Genomic DNA, 19,567 nt, shown 5'->3' with positions numbered 1-19,567 from the left:
GCGACGGATGAAGCAGTGATGACAACCGGGCTGTGAGGAGAGGAGGGATGCAGCCAAGAAAGCAATCAGGGCTCGAGGCAAGGGATGCATCAAGGATAGCAATCATGTTGTGAGGCGAGATTCCAAAGGCTAAACGTGAGAGGCTGCAGGGTCGACTCAGAGAGGTCTATGCATGTGAGAGGCTGAAAGCAAGGTCGACTCGGAGCGGTCTATGCATCGGGCGCGCTTGGGGCGACTACCAGTGCCAACCCCTTATCCCGCGACGCGTCCGACAAAGAGAACGTTCCAAGGCGGCAGAGGAGGTTACCAGCCGAAGGATGCAGTAGCAATAACAGGTATAGTTCCGCGGCGGCCGAGAAGACTCACCGCATAGGAATCGGGATGCGAGGCGAGGGATGCGGCGGGAAGGCCCCGACGGCTAAACGGAAGAGGCTGCAGGGCCGCCTCGGAATGGTCCAAGCATCGGATGCGATTGGGACGACTACCAGTGCCAACCCCTTATCCCGCGATGCGTCCGATACACAGATAGTTCCAAGGCGGCCGAGGAGCCTCACCGCATATCAATCGGGGTGCGAGGCGAGGGATGGGGCGGGAAGGCCCCAACGGCTAGACGGAAGAGGCTTCAGGGCCACCTCGGAATGGTCCAAGCATCGGACGCGCTTGGGGCGACTGCCAGTGCCAACCCCTTATCCCGCGATGCGTCCGATACACAGATGGTTCCAAGGCGGCCGAGGAGCCTCACCGCATAGCAATCGGGGGTGCGAGGCGAGGGATGGGGCGGGAAGGCCCCAACGGCTAGACGGAAGAGGCTTCAGGGCCGCCTAGGAATGGTCCAAGCATCGGACACGCTTGGGGCGACTACCAGTGACAGCCCCCTATCCCGCGATGCGTCCGATACGAAGATGGTTCCAAGGCGGCCGAGGAGCCTCACCGCATAGCAATCGGGGTGCGAGGTGGGGGATGCGGCGAGATGGCCCCAACGGCTAGACGGAAGAGGCCACAGGGCCGCGTCGGAATAGTCCAAGCATCGGACGCGCTTGGGGCGACTACCAGTGACAACCCCTTATCCCGCGATGCGTCCGATACGAAGATAGTTCCAAGGCGGCCGAGGAGCCTCACCGCATAGCAATCGGGGTGCGAGGTGGGGGATGCGGCGAGATGGCCCCAACGGCTAGACGGAAGAGGCTGCAGGGCCGCCTCGGAATAGTCCAAGCATCGGACGCGCTTGGGGCCACTACCAGTGACAACCCCTTATCCCGCAATGCGTCCGATACGAAGATAGTTCCAAGGCGGCCGAAGAGCCTCACCGCATAGCAATCGGGGTGCGAGGTGGGGGATGCGGCGAGATGGCCCCAACGGCTAGACGGAAGAGGCCACAGGGCCGCCTCGGAATAGTCCAAGCATCGGACGCGCTTGGGGCGACTACCAGTGACAACCCCTTATCCCGCGATGCGTCCGATACGAAGATAGTTCCCAGGCGGCCGAGGAGCCTCACCGCATAGCAATCGGGGTGCGAGGCGAGGGATGCGGCGAGATGGCCCCAAAGGCTAGACGGAAGAGGCTGCAGGGCTGCCTCGGAATAGTCCAAGCATCGGACGCGCTTGGGGCGACTACCACTGCCAACCCCTTATCCCGCGATGCGTCCGATACACAGATAGTTCCGAGGCGGCCGAGGAGGTGGGGGATGCAGCGAGATGGCCCCAACGGCTAGACGGAAGAGGCTGCAGGGCCGCCTCGGAATAGTCCAAGCATCGGACGCGCTTGGGGCGACTACCAGTGACAACCCCTTATCCCGCGATGCGTCCGATACACAGATAGTTCCGAGGCGGCCAAGGAGCCTCACCGCATAGCAATCGTGGTGCGAGGTGGGGGATGCGGCGAGATGGCCCCAACGGCTAGACGGAAGAGGCTGCAGGGCCGCCTCGGAATGGTCCAAGCATCGGATGCGCTTGGGGCGACTACCACTGCCAACCCCTTATCCCGCGATGCGTCCGATACACAGATAGTTCCAAGGCGGCCGAGGAGCCTCACAGCATAGCAATCAGGGTGCGAGGCGAGGGATGCGGCGAGAAAGCCCCAACGGCTAGAGGGAAGAGGCTTCAGGTCCGCCTCGGAATGGTCCAAGCATCGGACGCGCTTGGGGCGACTACCAGTGACAACCCCTTATCCCGCGACGCGTCCGATACACAGATAGTTCCAAGGCGGCCGAGGAGCCTCACCGCATAGCAATCGGGGTGCGAGGCGAGGGATGCGGCGAGAAGGACCCAACGGCTACACGGAAGAGGCTTCGGGGCCGCCTCGGAATGGTCCAAGCATCGGACGCGCTTGGGGCGACTACCAGTGACAACCCCTTATCCCGCGACGCGTCCGATACACAGATAGTTCCAAGGCGGCCGAGGAGCCTCACCGCATAGCAATCGGGGTGCGAGGCGAGGGATGCGGCGAGAAGGACCCAACGGCTACACGGAAGAGGCTTCGGGGCCGCCTCGGAATGGTCCAAGCATCGGACGCGCTTGGGGCGACTACCAGTGACAACCCCTTATCCCGCGACGCGTCCGATACACAGATAGTTCCAAGGCGGCCGAGGAGCCTCACCGCATAGCAATCGGGGTGCGAGGCGAGGGATGCGGCGAGAAGGACCCAACGGCTAGACGGAAGAGGCTTCGGGTCCGCCTCGGAATGGTCCAAGCATCGGACGCGCTTGGGGCGACTACCAGTGACAACCCCTTATCCCGCGACGCGTCCGATACACAGATAGTTCCAAGGCGGCCGAGGAGCCTCACCGCATAGCAATCGGGGTGCGAGGCGAGGGATGCGGCGAGAAGGACCCAACGGCTAGACGGAAGAGGCTTCGGGTCCGCCTCGGAATGGTCCAAGCATCGGACGCGCTTGGGGCGACTACCAGTGACAACCCCTTATCCCGCGACGCGTCCGATACACAGATAGTTCCAAGGCGGCCGAGGAGCCTCACCGCATAGCAATCGGGGTGCGAGGCGAGGGATGCGGCGAGAAGGACCCAACGGCTAGACGGAAGAGGCTTCGGGTCCGCCTCGGAATGGTCCAAGCATCGGACGCGCTTGGGGCGACTACCAGTGACAACCCCTTATCCCGCGACGCGTCCGATACACAGATAGTTCCGAGGCGGCCGAGGAGCCTCACCGCATAGCAATCGGGGTGCGAGGCGAAGGATGCGGCGAGAAGGACCCAACGGCTAGACGGAAGAGGCTTCGGGTCCGCCTCGGAATGGTCTAAGCATCGGACGCGCTTGGGGCGACTACCAGTGACAACCCCTTATCCCGCGACGCGTCCGATACACAGATAGTTCCAAGGCGGCCGAGGAGCCTCACCGCATAGCAATCGGGGTGCGAGGCGAGGGATGCGGCGAGAAGGACCCAACGGCTAGACGGAAGAGGCTTCAGGGCCGCCTCGGAATGGTCCAAGCATCGAACGCGCTTGGGGCGACTACCAGTGACAACCCCTTATCCCGCGACGCGTCCGATACACAGATAGTTCCGAGGCGGCCGAGGAGCCTCACCGCATAGCAATCGGGGTGCGAGGCGAGGGATGCGGCGAGAAGGACCCAACGGCTAGACGGAAGAGGCTTCAGGGCCGCCTCGGAATGGTCCAAGCATCGGACGCGCTTGGGGCGACTACCAGTGACAACCCCTTATCCCGCGACGCGTCCGATACACAGATAGTTCCGAGGCGGCCGAGGAGCCTCACCGCATAGCAATCGGGGTGCGAGGCGAGGGATGCGGCGAGAAGGACCCAACGGCTAGACGGAAGAGGCTTCAGGGCCGCCTCGGAATGGTCCAAGCATCGGACGCGCTTGGGGCGACTACCAATGACAACCCCTTATCCCGCGACGCGTCCGATACACAGATAGTTCCGAGGCGGCCGAGGAGCCTCACCGCATAGCAATCGGGGTGCGAGGCGAGGGATGCGGCGAGAAGGACCCAACGGCTAGACGGAAGAGGCTTCAGGGCCGCCTCGGAATGGTCCAAGCATCGGACGCGCTTGGGGCGACTACCAGTGACAACCCCTTATCCCGCGACGCGTCCGATACACAGATAGTTCCGAGGCGGCCGAGGAGCCTCACCGCATAGCAATCGGGGTGCGAGGCGAGGGATGCGGCGAGAAGGACCCAACGGCTAGACGGAAGAGGCTTCAGGGCCGCCTCGGAATGGTCCAAGCATCGGACGCGCTTGGGGCGACTACCGTTGCCAACCCCTTATCCCGCGATGCGTCTGATACACAGATAGTTCCGAGGCGGCCGAGGAGCCTCACCGCATAGCAATCGGGTTGCGAGGCAGATTATTGGGAAGGGAACCCCCTGGGATGCGGCTCAAGCAGTGCCCAAAGGGACTGGAATGCGGAATCACATCGAGAGACCCAAATGCTATACGAGGGCTCAAATCGAATTATCGATTTGGCCACGACATGGACGCATCGGAACGACTACCTTTGCCGAACCACTCGCAATTGCATCCATACCGAAACCAATAGACATTTCCGTTAGAGCCCTCGCATAGCATTCGGGAATCTCGCATGCCCCTCTAAATCGACCAATGCTGGCGCTCAATGAAAATCCGAGCGCTACCACCGTTCGAGCGCCAGCATTGGTCGAGTTAGAGGGGCACGGGGGAGAATGCTCCAGTCAACACCTCCCCTATATAAGTTATTTGTCCGATTCTCGCACAACCGTAGTCTGCCTCGTCGAATCAAACAACGGTCCCAGATTCCGACTTCCGTTCCGTAGAGACCCAAAAGCTAGATGGAGGCTCGCAAGAAAGAGAGTCGGCGCATAGCAATCGGGTTTCTCGAACGTTTAGGGACCGAGCTCACTTGCGGATAGGGCAAAATCCGCCAAGCAACCCAAAAGCTAGACGGGGGCTCGAATCGAATCGCCTAGGCGGCCACAACAACGACGTGTTGGATCGACTACCAGTGCCAAACCATTCAGCAAGACTAGTCTGTGTCGAGGCCGGATAGAGATTCTCAGAGAGCGCCCGCATAGCATTTAGGAGACCTGCCGCGTCCCTCACACTCGACAAATGGTGGTGCACGTTTATAAATCCGAGCGATCCCAACCCTTTCAAGCACCAACATCGGTCGAGATAGAGGGGCACGGAGGGGGCTGCGTGAGACAACACAGTCCCCTATATAAGTTATTTGTCCGATTCTCACACATCCGAAGAATGGTCATCAAATCGGACAACAGCCCAAACTTCCGACTTCCGTCCCAGAAAGCCCAAGAGCTATCTAAAACGTTCATGGCCGGAACTCGATCGCGGCTATACCAGTCCGCCAAGCAACCCAAAAGCTAGACTGGAGCTCTAGTCGAATCACCTCTGTGGCCATTGCAAGGACGTGTTGGAGCGACTACCATTGCCGAACCATTCCGCAGGTCGAGTCCATACCAAGGCCGCATAGAGATTCACGATGAGCTCCTGCATAGCAATCAGGAGACTTGCCGTGTCCATCACAATCGATAAATCCTGGTGCAAGATTTTTGCATCCGAGCGCTCCAACCAGTCGAGCACCAGCATCAATCGACATAAACGGGCACGGGGGGAGGATGCTCGAGAACACTACCTCCCCTATATAAGTTATTTGTCCGATTCTCAAGCAGCCGAAGTCTGGTCATCGAATCGGGTCAAAGACCACAACTTCCGACTTTACCCACAATGCAAGTCATCGAATCGAACATCGGCCCCCGAGTCGGACTCCATGCGTATGTCAGGTCATCGGACCCAAATTCCGCCTTCCTGCGCATGGCGGGCCATCAATATCAACTCGGTCATCGGACCCAAACTCCGCCTTTTTGCGTATGGCACGCCTTCAAATCGGTCATCGGACCCAAATTCCGCCTTCCTGTGCATGGCGGGCCATCAACATCAACTCGGTCATCGGACCCAAATTCCGCCTTTCTGCGCATGGCACGCCATCAACTCGGTCATCGGACCCAAATTCCGCCTTCCTGCGCATGGCAGGTCATCGGACACAAATTCAGACCTCGCCAATATGCCTACGTATCGAATCGGTCATCGGACCCAACTTCCGACTTCATCCATACTGTAGGGTCTTTGAGGTTGGCGCGGTGCGCTCAACCCAGGGAGTCGACCCATCGAAGCATACACCTCCCCTATATAAGCTATTTGTCCGATTCCCACACCTGTGTAGTTTGCACCTCTGACCAGGACATCGACCCCAACTTCCGAACTCGACTGCAACGACGGCACCAGCGCCTTGGTGCGCACCTTGCGACGCACAGTCCCAACATTCGCCTTCCTGCACATGGCAGGTCATCGGACCCAAATTCCGACCTCGCGAGTATGCCTACATATCGAATCGGTCATCGGACCCAACTTCCGACTTCATCCATACCGTAGGGTCTTTGAGGTTGGCGCGGTGCGCTCAACCCGGGGAGTCGACCCAACGAAGCATACACCTCCCCTATATAAGCTATTTGTCCGATTCCCACACCTGTGTAGTTTGCACCTCCGATCAAGACATCGACCCCAACTTCCGAACTCGCCTCCAACGACCGAACCAGCGCCTTGGTGCGCACCTTGCAACGCACAGTGCCAACATTCGCCTTCCTGCACGTGGCAGGTCATCGGACCCAAATTCCGACCTCGCGAGTATGCCTACATATCGAATCGGTCATCGGACCCAACTTCCGACTTCATCCATACCGTAGGGTCTTTGAGGTTGGCGCGGTGCGCTCAACCCGGGGAGTCGACCCAACGAAGCATACACCTCCCCTATATAAGCTATTTGTCCGATTCCCACACCTGTGTAGCTTGCACCTCCGATCAGGACATCGACCCCAACTTCCGAACTCGACTAAAAAGACCGCACCAGCGCCTTGGTGTGCACCTTGCAACGCACAGTGTCAACATTCGCCTTCCTGCACATGGCAGGTCATCGGACCCAAATTCCGACCTCATGAGCATACCTACTAATCGAATTGGTCATCGGACCCAACTTCCGACTTCATCCATACCGTAGGGTCTTTGAGGTTGGCGCGGTGCGCTCAACCTGGGGAGTCGACCCATCGAAGCATACACCTCCCCTATATAAGCTATTTGTCCGATTCCGACACCTGTGTAGTTTGCACCTCCGCTCAGGACATCGACCCCAACTTCCGAACTCGCCTGCAACGACCGAACCAGCGCCTTGGTGCGCACCAAAAGTGCGCACTTTTGGAGGGCACTTTTGTGCGCTCCAAAGGTGCGCACTTTTGGAGGGCACTTTTCTGCGCTCCAAAGGTGCGCACTTTTGGAGGGCACTTTTTGGAGGGCACTTTTCTGCGCTCCAAAGGTGCGCACTTTTGGAGGGCACTTTTTGGAGGGCACTTTTCTGCGCTCCAAAGGTGCGCACTTTTGGAGGGCACTTTTTGGAGGGCACTTTTCTGCGCTCCAAAGGTGCGCACTTTTGGAGGGCACTTTTTGGAGGGCACTTTTCTGCGCTCCAAAGGTGCGCACTTTTGGAGGGCACTTTTTGGAGGGCACTTTTCTGCGCTCCAAAGGTGCGCACTTTTGGAGGGCACTTTTCTGCGCTCCAAAGGTGCGCACTTTTGGAGGGCACTTTTTGGAGGGCACTTTTCTGCGCTCCAAAGGTGCGCACTTTTGGAGGGCACTTTTTGGAGGGCACTTTTCTGCGCTCCAAAGGTGCGCACTTTTGGAGGGCACTTTTTGGAGGGCACTTTTCTGCGCTCCAAAGGTGCGCACTTTTGGAGGGCACTTTTGTGCACTCCAAAGGTGCGCACTTTTGGAGGGCACTTTTCCTGTGCTCCAAAGGTGCACACCTAGGTGAGCACCTTCGACCACACCTTGTAGCACACCAAACTCTGACTTTCGACTTCATCCGCAATGCAGGGTCTTTGAGGTTGGCGCAATGCGCACAACCAGGGGAGTCGACCCATCAAACCCAACACCTCCCCTATATAAGCTATTTGTCTGATTCTCATACATGCGTAGCCTGCAGGAGCAATTAGGACATCGACCCCAACTTTCGGCTTCTAAACGAAAACAAGGTCTTTGAGGTTGGTGTAATGCGAACAACTAGGGGAGTCAACCCATCAAACCCAACACCTCCCCTATATAAGCTATTTGTCTGATTCTCATACATGTGTAGTCTACAGGAGCAATTAGGACATCGACCCCAACTTTTGACTTCTTAACGAAAACAAGGTCTTTGAGGTTGACGTAATGCGCACAACCAGGGGAGTCGACCCATCAAACCCAACACCTCCCCTATATAAGCTATTTGTCCGATTCTCATACATGTGTAGCCTGCAGGAGCCATTAGGACATTGACCCCAACTTTTGACTTCTTAACGAAAACAAGGTCTTTGAGGTTGGCGTAATGCGCACAACCAAGGGAGTTGACCCATCAAACCCAACACCTCCCCTATATAAGCTATTTGTCTGATTCTCATACATGTGTAGCCTGCAACAACGATTAGGACATCCACCCCAACTTCTGAATTCGTCTGCGTTGACCGCACCAAAGGTGCACGCCTTGGTGCTCACCAAAATCCGACTTCCGACTTCTTCTGCTATGCGGGGTCTTTGAGGTTGGCGCAGTGCGCACAACCAGGGGAGTCAACCCACCGAATGCAACACCTCCCCTATATAAGCTATTTGTCTGATTCTCATACATGCGTAGACTGCAGCAATGATTAGGACATCCACCCCAACTTTTGACTTCTTAAACAAGACAGGGTCTTTGAAGTTGGTGCAGTGCACACAACCAGGGGAGTCGACCCATCAAACGCAACACCTCCCCTATATAAAGCTATTTGTCCGATTCTCATACGTGTAGTCTGCAGCAGCGATTAGGACATCGACCCCAACTTCCGAATTCGTTTGCATTGACCGCACCAAAGGTGCACGCCTTGGTGTGCACCCTGGAGTGCACTTTGGTGCTCACCTCGGTGCACACTTTGGTGTGCACCTCGGTGTGCACCAAAGGTGCGCACCTTGGAGCGCACCAAAGGTGTACACTTTGGAGCGCACCACATAGGGTCTTTGAGAGGTTGGCGCAGTGCGCACACCAAGGTGGGTGTTGAGGTGCGTGCCGAGGTGGGTGGGTGCTAGGGTGCGCTCCATGGTGGGTGCCAGGGTGGGTGCGTGCTAGGGTGGATTCCAAAGAGGGTCATAGGGTGGGTGCCAAGGTGGGTTGGTGATATAGTGGGTTCAAAGGTGGGTACTAGGGTGGGTTCCAAGGTGGGTCACAAGTTGGGTGCCAGGATGCGTGGGTGTTAGGTTGGGTGCCAAGGTGGGCTCCTGCGTGGGTGGGTGCTAGGGTGGGTTTCAAGGTGGACGCGAGGGCGGGTGCCAAGGTGGGTAACAAGTTGGGTGTTAGGATGGGTGAGTGCTAGAGTGGGTGCCAAGGTGGGTGGGTGCTAAGGTGGATGCCAAGGTGGTTCACAGGGTGGGTGGGTTCTAGGGTGAGTTCCAAGGTGGGTCACAGGTTCAGTGCTAGGGTGGGTGTCAAGGCGGGTGTCGAGGTGCCTGGGTGCTAGGGTGTGGATGCCAATGTGGGTCATAGGGTGGGTACTAGGGTGGGCTGCAATGTGGGTGCCAAGGTGGGTAACATGCTCGGTGGGTTCTAAATTGGGTGCCAGGGTGGGTGTGCACCCACCTTGCCCGAGGTGGGTGCCAAGGTGCCAGTGTGGGTGGGTGCTAAGGTGGATGCCAAGGTGGGTGAGAAGGTGGGTGATAGGTTGAGTGGTAGGATGGGTGGGTGCCAAGATGGGTCACAGGGTGGGTGCAAGGGTGGGTAGGTGCTAGGGTTGGTGTCAGGGTGGGTGGGTGCTAGGTTGGGTTCCAAGGTGGGTGCGAGGGTGAGTGTCAAGGTGGGTCACAGGTTAGGTGCTAGGATGGGTGAGTGCTAGGGTGCAAAGGTGCCAGGGTGGGTGCTAGGATGGGTCGATGCTAGGGTGAGTGGCAAGGTGGGTCCACAAGTGTCAAGGTGGGTGCCGAGGTGGGTGCCAAGTCGGCGACTGCTATGGTGGATGCCAAGGTGGGTCACGGGGTGGGTGCCAAGTTGCTAGGTTGGGTTCCAAGGTGGGTGCCAACGTGGGTGCTAGGGTGCGTGGGTTAAAGGGTGTGTCACAACGTGGGTGCCAGGATGGGTGCGCACCCACACTGGCCAAGACGGGTGCGGGTGCAAGGTTGGGTTCCAAGCCCGGTCACAGGCTGGGTGCTAGGATGGGTGGGTGCCAAGGTGGGCACCAGGGTGGGTGCACCCACCCTGGCCAAGGTGGGTCACGGGGTGGGTCCTAGGGTGGGTAACGGGGTGGGTACTAAGGTGCGTGCCAAGGTGGGTCATAGGGTGGGTGCCAAGGTGGGCACCAGGGTGGGTGTGCACCAACCCTAGCCAGGGTAGGTCACGGGGTGGTTGTCGGGGTGGGCGTCAAGGAGCCAAGGTGGGTGGCAAGTAGCCAAGTTGCGTGCCAAGGTGGGTGTCGGGGTGGGTGCCAAGGATCCAAGGTGGGTGCCAAGGAACCAAGGTGGGTGTCTGGGTGGGTGCCGAGGTGGGAGCCAGGGTGGGTCCCAAGGTGAGTGCAAAGGTGGGTGCCAGGGTCAAGGTGAGTGCCAATGTGGGTTCCAAGGTGCCAGGGTCAGGGTGAGTGCCAATGTGGGTTCAAAGGTGCTAAGTTGGGTGCGAGGTTGGGTGCGAGGGTGGGTGGGTGCCAAGGTGTGCTAGGTGGAAGCCCGGGTGGGTCGGCATCCCATGGGTGTCGAGTTGGGTGCCTGATGGGTGCTTCTTGTCAAGTTTTAGTCGTCGGGACTCATTTCGAGCCTTAGAGGTCGTTTCTTGTCCGGTTGCCCTGTCTTCGACCTGGGAACCCAATTTTGGTCCTCGGGTCCCATTTTTTTTTGTCTCGCATCCCACTTTTGGCCTGTGGCCTTTTCGGGGTCGATTCTCGTTTTGGGCATCAGAGCATGTTTCTTCTCCTAAAACCCAATATTTGTTTATTAAGTCTCGGAACACATTTTTGTTCTCGTGGACCCATCATGGGTCTTGGAACGCATTTGTGGTCCTTGGGTCCCATTTTGCATCCCGAAACTTGTGTTTTGGTGCTTGATCCCTATTTTGGGTGCCCACCTTGCACCAAGTGCGCACCCGGGGCAAACCGAGCGCCTTGGTGCACCGGGGCAAGATCGAGCGTGCACCCGAGGCGCCCCGAACATGCACCAAGGTGCACTCGGCCCACATGTGAGCGCAGGTCGTTGCGCCCGAGGTGGTGTGTGGGCACCGCGTTGCAGACGGGACACTGCACGCACACGACGCCCCCTCCAGGTGCACGCACGTAGGCCGGGCCGGGTGCACACCCGACGCCCTAGCAAGGTGCGCGCACCCGGGCAGGGCTCACACTTGGCGAACGGGGCGCACTTCGCGAGGGAGGGTGTGCACCTCGACGGGGGTGGGTGGCCGGGGTGGATTCGCACGTGGGTCGCGGTTTGCTAAGTACACACTGCGACAAGCTCATAACGGGTGCGATCATACCAGCATTAGTGCACCGGATCCCATCAGAACTCCGCAGTTAAGCGCGCTTGGGCCGGAGTAGTACTGGGATGGGTGACCTCCCGGGAAGTCCCGGTGTTGCACCCTTTTTTAGTTTTTCGCCGGGCGTCGCAATGCTATTTGAATAAACCTTTTGCCCGTTTGCGTTCTCGTCGGGGCCGGGCCGGGCCGGGGTGCGCTGCCCGCACTACCGCGCGCGCGGGGGCGACACCGAGCGCGCACCCGAGGCACCCCGAGCACACAGGCCACGGTGCAACCCGGGCGTTGTGCGCGCACCCCGGTGCGCCCGAGGTGCTGCGCGCGCACCCAGGTGAAATCGGTGTGCACCTCGGCCAGTGCGCGCTCGGTCGAGTCGCGCACGTTGGCCAAGGTGCACGGTGATGTTTCTTACTCTAAGGTTCCGCACCAGACGCCCGGGACAGGTGAGCGAAGCTGGGCGGGGCCGAGTGCGCGGCCGGGGCAGGTGCACGCAGCTGGAGAGAGCTTTGGAGCACACTTCGGAGCGCACCAATGATGCGCTCCATTCAAAAGTTTCCTGAAAAGGCAAAAAAAGTTGAGATTATAGAATTTCCCACTTGAGAGATTGTAAAAAAAAAAAATTTAAAATGAAGGAAACGCGGGTGCCAAGGTGTGCGCAGCCCAGCCAAGGTGTGCGCACCAAGGCGCCCACCCTGGCGAAGGTGCACGCAAGGTGCGCACCCGAGGCAAACCGGACAATTAACCCAACTTTCGACTTCGCGCGCACCTTGGAGCGCACTTCGGAGCGCTCCTTGGTGCGCACCAATCTTGGGCACCTCGGAGTGCACCATGGCGCCCACCAAGGTGCGCACCCGGGGCAAACCGAGCTCCGACTTCGTGCGCACCTTGGAGCGCACGAAAGGTGCGCACCATGGCGCCCACCAAGGTGCGCAGCCCAGCCAAGGCGTGCGCATCAAGGTGCGCACCCTGGCGAAGGTGCGCACCCGGGGCAAACCGAGCTCCGACTTCGTGCGCACCTTGGAGCGCACAAAAGGTGCGCAACCCAGCCAAGGTGTGCGCACCCCGGTCAAACCGAGCTCCGAATCGTGCGCACCAGAGGTGCACGCCATCGTGCGCACCTTGGAGCACACTTCGGAGCCCTCCTTGGTGCGCGCCGATGTTGCGCACCTCGGAGCGCACCCGGGGAAAACAATGCAATTAACCCGACTTTCGACTTCGTGGGCACCTCGGAGCGCTCTCGGGTTCGCACCTCGGAGCACACCGAGGTGCGCACCTTTGATGCGCTGCCTTCACCAATTTCCAGAAAAGGCAAGAAAACATTGAGAAGGTGTGCGCACCGAGGTGCCCACCCTGGCGAAGGTGCACGCGAGGTGCGCACCCGGGGCAAACCGGGCTCCGACTTCGTGCACGCCGCACCTTGGAGCACACTTCGGAGCGCTCCTTGGTGCGCACCAGGGCGCGCAACCCAGCCGAGGTGCCCACCCCGGCGAAGGTGCACGCGAGGTGCGCACCCGGGGCAAACCGGGCTCCGACTTCGTGCACGCCATGGTGCCCACCGCGGCGAAGGTGCACGCGAGGTGCGCACCCGGGGCAAACCGGGCTCCGACTTCGTGCACGCCGCACCTTGGAGCACACTTCGGAGCGCTCCTTGGTGCGCACCATGGTGCCCACCAGGGCGCGCAACCCCGCCGAAGGTGCACGCGAGGTGCGCACCCGGGGCAAACCGGGCTCCGACTTCGTGCACGCCGCACCTTGGAGCACACTTCGGAGCGCTCCTTGGTGCGCACCATGGTGCCCACCAGGGCGCGCAACCCCGCCGAAGGTGCACGCGAGGTGCGCACCCGGGGCAAACCGGGCTCCGACTTCGTGCACGCCATGGTGCGCACCGCGGCGAAGGTGCGCACCCGGGGCAAACCGGGCTCCGACTTCGTGCACGCCGCACCTTGGAGCACACTTCGGAGCGCTCCTTGGTGCGCACCAGGGCGCGCAACCCAGCCGAGGTGCCCACCCCGGCGAAGGTGCACGCGAGGTGCGTACCCGGGGCAAACCGGGCTCCGACTTCGTGCACGCCGCACCTTGGAGCACACTTCGGAGCGCTCCTTGGTGCGCACCATGGTGCCCACCAGGCCGCGCAACCCAGCCAAGGTGTGCGCACCAAGGTGCACGCGAGGTGCGCACCCGGGGCAAACCGGGGTCCGACTTCGTGCACGCCGCACCTTGGAGCACACATCGGGGCGCTCCCGGGTTCGCACCGGCGTTGCGCACCGTGGTGGGCACCTCGGAGCACACCAAGGTGGGCAGCGAGGTGCGCACCTTTGATGCGATGCCTTCACTAATTTCCATAAAAGGCAAAAAAAAAACGAGATTTTAAAATTTCCGTTTTGAAAGATAGTGAGAAAAAGGGAATGCTGGTGCCATCTTGAGCCCGCCCTGGTGCGCAGCCCAGCCAAGGTGTGCGCACCAAGGTGCCCACCCTGGCGAAGGTGCGCGCCCGGGCAATTAACCCAACTTCCAACTTCGCGCGCGCCAGGGTGGGAGCGCACCCAACAACCGGGCCTGGGAAGAGCCAATGCGAGAAACCCCACCAAACGCTCTGACAAAAAAAGAGGGGGCGCTCCAGTAACCCCGCTTCGGAGCGCACCCTGGGCAAACCCAGCCAAGGTGCCCACCCCGGCCAAGGTGCAGGCGAGGTGCGCACCCGGGGCAAACCGGGCTCCGACAACGTGCACGCCGCACCTTGGAGCACACTTCGTAGCGCTCCCGGGTGCGCACCTCAGAGCACACCAAGGTGGGCAGCGAGGTGCGCACCTTTGATGCGCTGCCTTCACTAATTTCCAGAAAAGGCAAAAAAAAAAGGAGATTTTAAAATTTCCGTTTTGAAAGATAGTGAAAAAAACGGAACGCGCGTGCCATCTTGAGCCCGCCCTGGTGCGCAGCCCAGGTAAGGTGCCCACCCTGGCAAAGGTGCGCACCCGGGCAATTAACCCTACTTCCGACTTCGTGCGCGCCAGGGTGGCAACCGGGCCTCGGAAGAGCCAATGCGAGAAACCCCACCAAACGCTCCGACAAAAAAAGAGGCGGCGCTCCAATAACCCCGCTTCGGAGCGCAGCCGGGGCAAACCCAGCCAAGGTGCCCACCCCGACGAAGGTGCACGCGAGGTGCGCACCCGGGGCAAACCGGGCTCCGACAACGTGCACGCAGCACCTTGGAGCACACTTCGAAGCACTCCCGGGTGCCCACCGGCGTTGCGCACCGTGGTGGGCAGCGAGGTGCGCACCTTTGATGCGCTGCCTTCACTAATTTCCAGAAAAAGGCAAAAAAAAATGAGATTTTAAAATTTCCGTTTTGAAAGATAGTGAAAAAAAAGGAACGCGGGTGCCATCTTGAGCCCGCCCTGGTGCGCAGCCCAGGCAAGGCATGCGCACCAAGGTGCCCACCCGAGGTGCACACCCGGGGCAAACCGGGCTCCGACTTCGTGCAGGCCGCACCTTGGAGCACACTTCGGAGCGCTCCTTGGTGCGCACCATGGTGCCCACCAGGGCGCGCAACCCAGCCAAGGTCTGCACACCAAGGTGCCCACCCCGGCGAAGGTGCACGCGAGGTGCGCACCCGGGGCAAACCGGGCTCCGACTTCGTGCACGCCATGGTGCCCACCGCGGCGAAGGTGCACGCGAGGTGCGCACCCGGGGCAAACCGGGCTCCGACTTCGTGCACGCCGCACCTTGGAGCACACTTCGGAGCGCTCCTTGGTGCGCACCATGGTGCCCACCAGGGCGCGCAACCCAGCCAAGGTGTGCGCACCAAGGTGCACGCGAGGTGCGCACCCGGGGCAAACCGGGGTCCGACTTCGTGCACGCCGCACCTTGGAGCACACATCGGAGCGCTCCCAGGTTCGCACCAGCGTTGCGCACCTTTGATGCGCTGCCTTCACTAATTTCCAGAAAAGGCAAAAAAAAACGAGATTTTAAAATTTCCGTTCTGAAAGATAGTGAAAAAAACGGAACGCGGGTGCCATCTTGAGCCCTTCCTGGTGCGCAGCCCAGGCAAGTTGTGCGCACCAAGGTGCCCACCCTGGCGGAGGTGCGCGCCCGGGGCAATCCGGGCTCCGACTTCGTGCACTGCATGGTGCCCACCAAGGCGCGCAACCCAGCCAAGGTGCCCACCGCAGCGAAGGTGCACGCGAGGTGCGCACCCGAGGTGCACACCCGGGGCAAACCGGGCTCCGACTTCGTGCACGCCGCACCTTGGAGCACACTTCAGAGCGCTCCTTGGTGCGCACCAGGGCGCGCAACCCAGCCGAGGTGCCCACCCCGGCGAAGGTGCACGCGAGGTGCGCACCCGGGGCAAACCGGGCTCCGACTTCGTGCACGCCATGGTGCCCACCGCGGCGAAGGTGCGCACCCGGGGCAAACCGGGCTCCGACTTCGTGCACGCCGCACCTTGGAGCACACTTCGGAGCGCTCCTTGGTGCGCACCATGGTGCCCACCAGGCCGCGCAACCCAGCCAAGGTGTGCGCACCAAGGTGCACGCGAGGTGCGCACCCGGGGCAAACCGGGGTCCGACTTCGTGCACGCCGCACCTTGGAGCACACATCGGGGCGCTCCCGGGTTCGCACCGGCGTTGCGCACCGTGGTGGGCACCTCGGAGCACACCAAGGTGGGCAGCGAGGTGCGCACCTTTGATGCGATGCCTTCACTAATTTCCATAAAAGGCAAAAAAAAAACGAGATTTTAAAATTTCCGTTTTGAAAGATAGTGAGAAAAAGGGAATGCTGGTGCCATCTTGAGCCCGCCCTGGTGCGCAGCCCAGCCAAGGTTTGCGCACCAAGGTGCCCACCCTGGCGAAGGTGCGCGCCCGGGCAATTAACCCAACTTCCAACTTCGCGCGCGCCAGGGTGGGAGCGCACCCAACAACCGGGCCTGGGAAGAGCCAATGCGAGAAACCCCACCAAACTCTCTGACAAAAAAAGAGGGGGCGCTCCAGTAACCCCGCTTCGGAGCGCACCCTGGGCAAACCCAGCCAAGGTGCCCACCCCGGCCAAGGTGCAGGCGAGGTGCGCACCCGGGGCAAACCGGGCTCCGACAACGTGCACGCCGCACCTTGGAGCACACTTCGTAGCGCTCCCGGGTGCGCACCTCAGAGCACACCAAGGTGGGCAGCGAGGTGCGCACCTTTGATGCGCTGCCTTCACTAATTTCCAGAAAAGGCAAAAAAAAAAGGAGATTTTAAAATTTCCGTTTTGAAAGATAGTGAAAAAAACGGAACGCGCGTGCCATCTTGAGCCCGCCCTGGTGCGCAGCCCAGGTAAGGTGCCACCCTGGCAAAGGTGCGCACCCGGGCAATTAACCCTACTTCCGACTTCGTGCGCGCCAGGGTGGCAACCGGGCCTCGGAAGAGCCAATGCGAGAAACCCCACCAAACGCTCCGACAAAAAAAGAGGCGGCGCTCCAATAACCCCGCTTCGGAGCGCAGCCGGGGCAAACCAAGCCAAGGTGCCCACCCCGACGAAGGTGCACGCGAGGTGCGCACCCGGGGCAAACCGGGCTCCGACAACGTGCACGCAGCACCTTGGAGCACACTTCGAAGCACTCCCGGGTGCCCACCGGCGTTGCGCACCGTGGTGGGCAGCGAGGTGCGCACCTTTGATGCGCTGCCTTCACTAATTTCCAGAAAAAGGCAAAAAAAAATGAGATTTTAAAATTTCCGTTTTGAAAGATAGTGAAAAAAAAGGAACGCGGGTGCCATCTTGAGCCCGCCCTGGTGCGCAGCCCAGGCAAGGCATGCGCACCAAGGTGCCCACCCGAGGTGCACACCCGGGGCAAACCGGGCTCCGACTTCGTGCAGGCCGCACCTTGGAGCACACTTCGGAGCGCTCCTTGGTGCGCACCATGGTGCCCACCAGGGCGCACCCGAGGCAAACCGGGCTCCGACTTCGTGCACGCCGCACCTTGGAGCACACATCGGAGCGCTCCCAGGTTCGCACCAGCGTTGCGCACCTTTGATGCGCTGCCTTCACTAATTTCCAGAAAAGGCAAAAAAAAACGATATTTTAAAATTTCCGTTCTGAAAGATAGTGAAAAAAACGGAACGCGGGTGCCATCTTGAGCCCTTCCTGATGCGCAGCCCAGGCAAGTTGTGCGCACCAAGGTGCCCACCCTGGCGGAGGTGCGCGCCCGGGGCAAACCGGGCTCCGACTTCGTGCACTGCATGGTGCCCACCAAGGCGCGCAACCCAGCCAAGGTGCCCACCGCAGCGAAGGTGCACGCGAGGTGCGCACCCGAGGTGCACACCCGGGGCAAACCGGGCTCCGACTTCGTGCACGCCGCACCTTGGAGCACACTTCAGAGCGCTCCTTGGTACGCACCAGGGCGCGCAACCCAGCCAAGGTGCTCACCCCGGCGAAGGTGCACGCGAGGTGCGCACCCGGGGCAAACCGGGCTCGGACTTCGTGCACGCCGCACCTTGGAGCACACATCGGAGCGCTCCCGGGTTCGCACCAGCATTGCGCACCTTTGATGCGCTGCCTTCACTAATTTCCAGAAAAGGCAAAAAAAAGAAAAAAATGAGATTTTAAAATTTCCGTTTTGAAAGATAGTAAAAAAAACGGAACGCGGGTGCCATCTTGAGCCCGCCCTGGTGTGCAGCCCAGGCAAGTTGTGCGCACCAAGGCACCCACCCTGGCCAAGGTGGGTCACGGGGTGGGTCCTAGGGTGGGTAACGGGGTGGGTACTAAGGTGCGTGCCAAGGTGGGTCATAGGGTGGGTGCCAAGGTGGGCACCAGGGTGGGTGTGCACCAACCCTAGCCAGGGTAGGTCACGGGGTGGTTGTCGGGGTGGGCGTCAAGGAGCCAAGGTGGGTGGCAAGTAGCCAAGTTGCGTGCCAAGGTGGGTGTCGGGGTGGGTGCCAAGGATCCAAGGTGGGTGCCAAGGAACCAAGGTGGGTGTCTGGGTGGGTGCCGAGGTGGGAGCCAGGGTGGGTCCCAAGGTGAGTGCAAAGGTGGGTGCCAGGGTCAAGGTGAGTGCCAATGTGGGTTCCAAGGTGCCAGGGTCAGGGTGAGTGCCAATGTGGGTTCAAAGGTGCTAAGTTGGGTGCGAGGTTGGGTGCGAGGGTGGGTGGGTGCCAAGGTGTGCTAGGTGGAAGCCCGGGTGGGTCGGCATCCCATGGGTGTCGAGTTGGGTGCCTGATGGGTGCTTCTTGTCAAGTTTTAGTCGTCGGGACTCATTTCGAGCCTTAGAGGTCGTTTCTTGTCCGGTTGCCCTGTCTTCGACCTGGGAACCCAATTTTGGTCCTCGGGTCCCATTTTTTTTTGTCTCGCATCCCACTTTTGGCCTGTGGCCTTTTCGGGGTCGATTCTCGTTTTGGGCATCAGAGCATGTTTCTTCTCCTAAAACCCAATATTTGTTTATTAAGTCTCGGAACACATTTTTGTTCTCGTGGACCCATCATGGGTCTTGGAACGCATTTGTGGTCCTTGGGTCCCATTTTGCATCCCGAAACTTGTGTTTTGGTGCTTGATCCCTATTTTGGGTGCCCACCTTGCACCAAGTGCGCACCCGGGGCAAACCGAGCGCCTTGGTGCACCGGGGCAAGATCGAGCGTGCACCCGAGGCGCCCCGAACATGCACCAAGGTGCACTCGGCCCACATGTGAGCGCAGGTCGTTGCGCCCGAGGTGGTGTGTGGGCACCGCGTTGCAGACGGGACACTGCACGCACACGACGCCCCCTCCAGGTGCACGCACGTAGGCCGGGCCGGGTGCACACCCGACGCCCTAGCAAGGTGCGCGCACCCGGGCAGGGCTCACACTTGGCGAACGGGGCGCACTTCGCGAGGGAGGGTGTGCACCTCGACGGGGGTGGGTGGCCGGGGTGGATTCGCACGTGGGTCGCGGTTTGCTAAGTACACACTGCGACAAGCTCATAACGGGTGCGATCATACCAGCGTTAGTGCACCGGATCCCATCAGAACTCCGCAGTTAAGCGCGCTTGGGCCGGAGTAGTACTGGGATGGGTGACCTCCCGGGAAGTCCCGGTGTTGCACCCT

At 60.3% G+C, this 19,567-nt stretch overlaps 2 non-coding genes across 2 annotated transcripts; both read left to right on the top strand.

Moving 5' to 3' along the window:
* Window positions 1–11,512: 11,512 nt before the first annotated feature.
* On the top strand, window positions 11,513–11,631 carry LOC131860555 (5S ribosomal RNA). Its single transcript, XR_009359649.1, has one exon. It is a non-coding gene; the product is annotated as a 5S ribosomal RNA (ribosomal RNA).
* A 7,817-nt stretch (window positions 11,632–19,448) lies between these two features.
* On the top strand, window positions 19,449–19,567 carry LOC131860833 (5S ribosomal RNA). The gene has a single exon (XR_009359926.1). It is a non-coding gene; the product is annotated as a 5S ribosomal RNA (ribosomal RNA).

Source organism: Cryptomeria japonica, unplaced genomic scaffold (assembly GCF_030272615.1).
Source record: "Cryptomeria japonica unplaced genomic scaffold, Sugi_1.0 HiC_scaffold_15, whole genome shotgun sequence".
Lineage (NCBI taxonomy): Eukaryota > Viridiplantae > Streptophyta > Pinopsida > Cupressales > Cupressaceae > Cryptomeria > Cryptomeria japonica.
The sequence above is the reverse complement of the archived record's forward strand: the minus strand, read 5'-3'. Positions and strand labels throughout refer to the sequence as shown.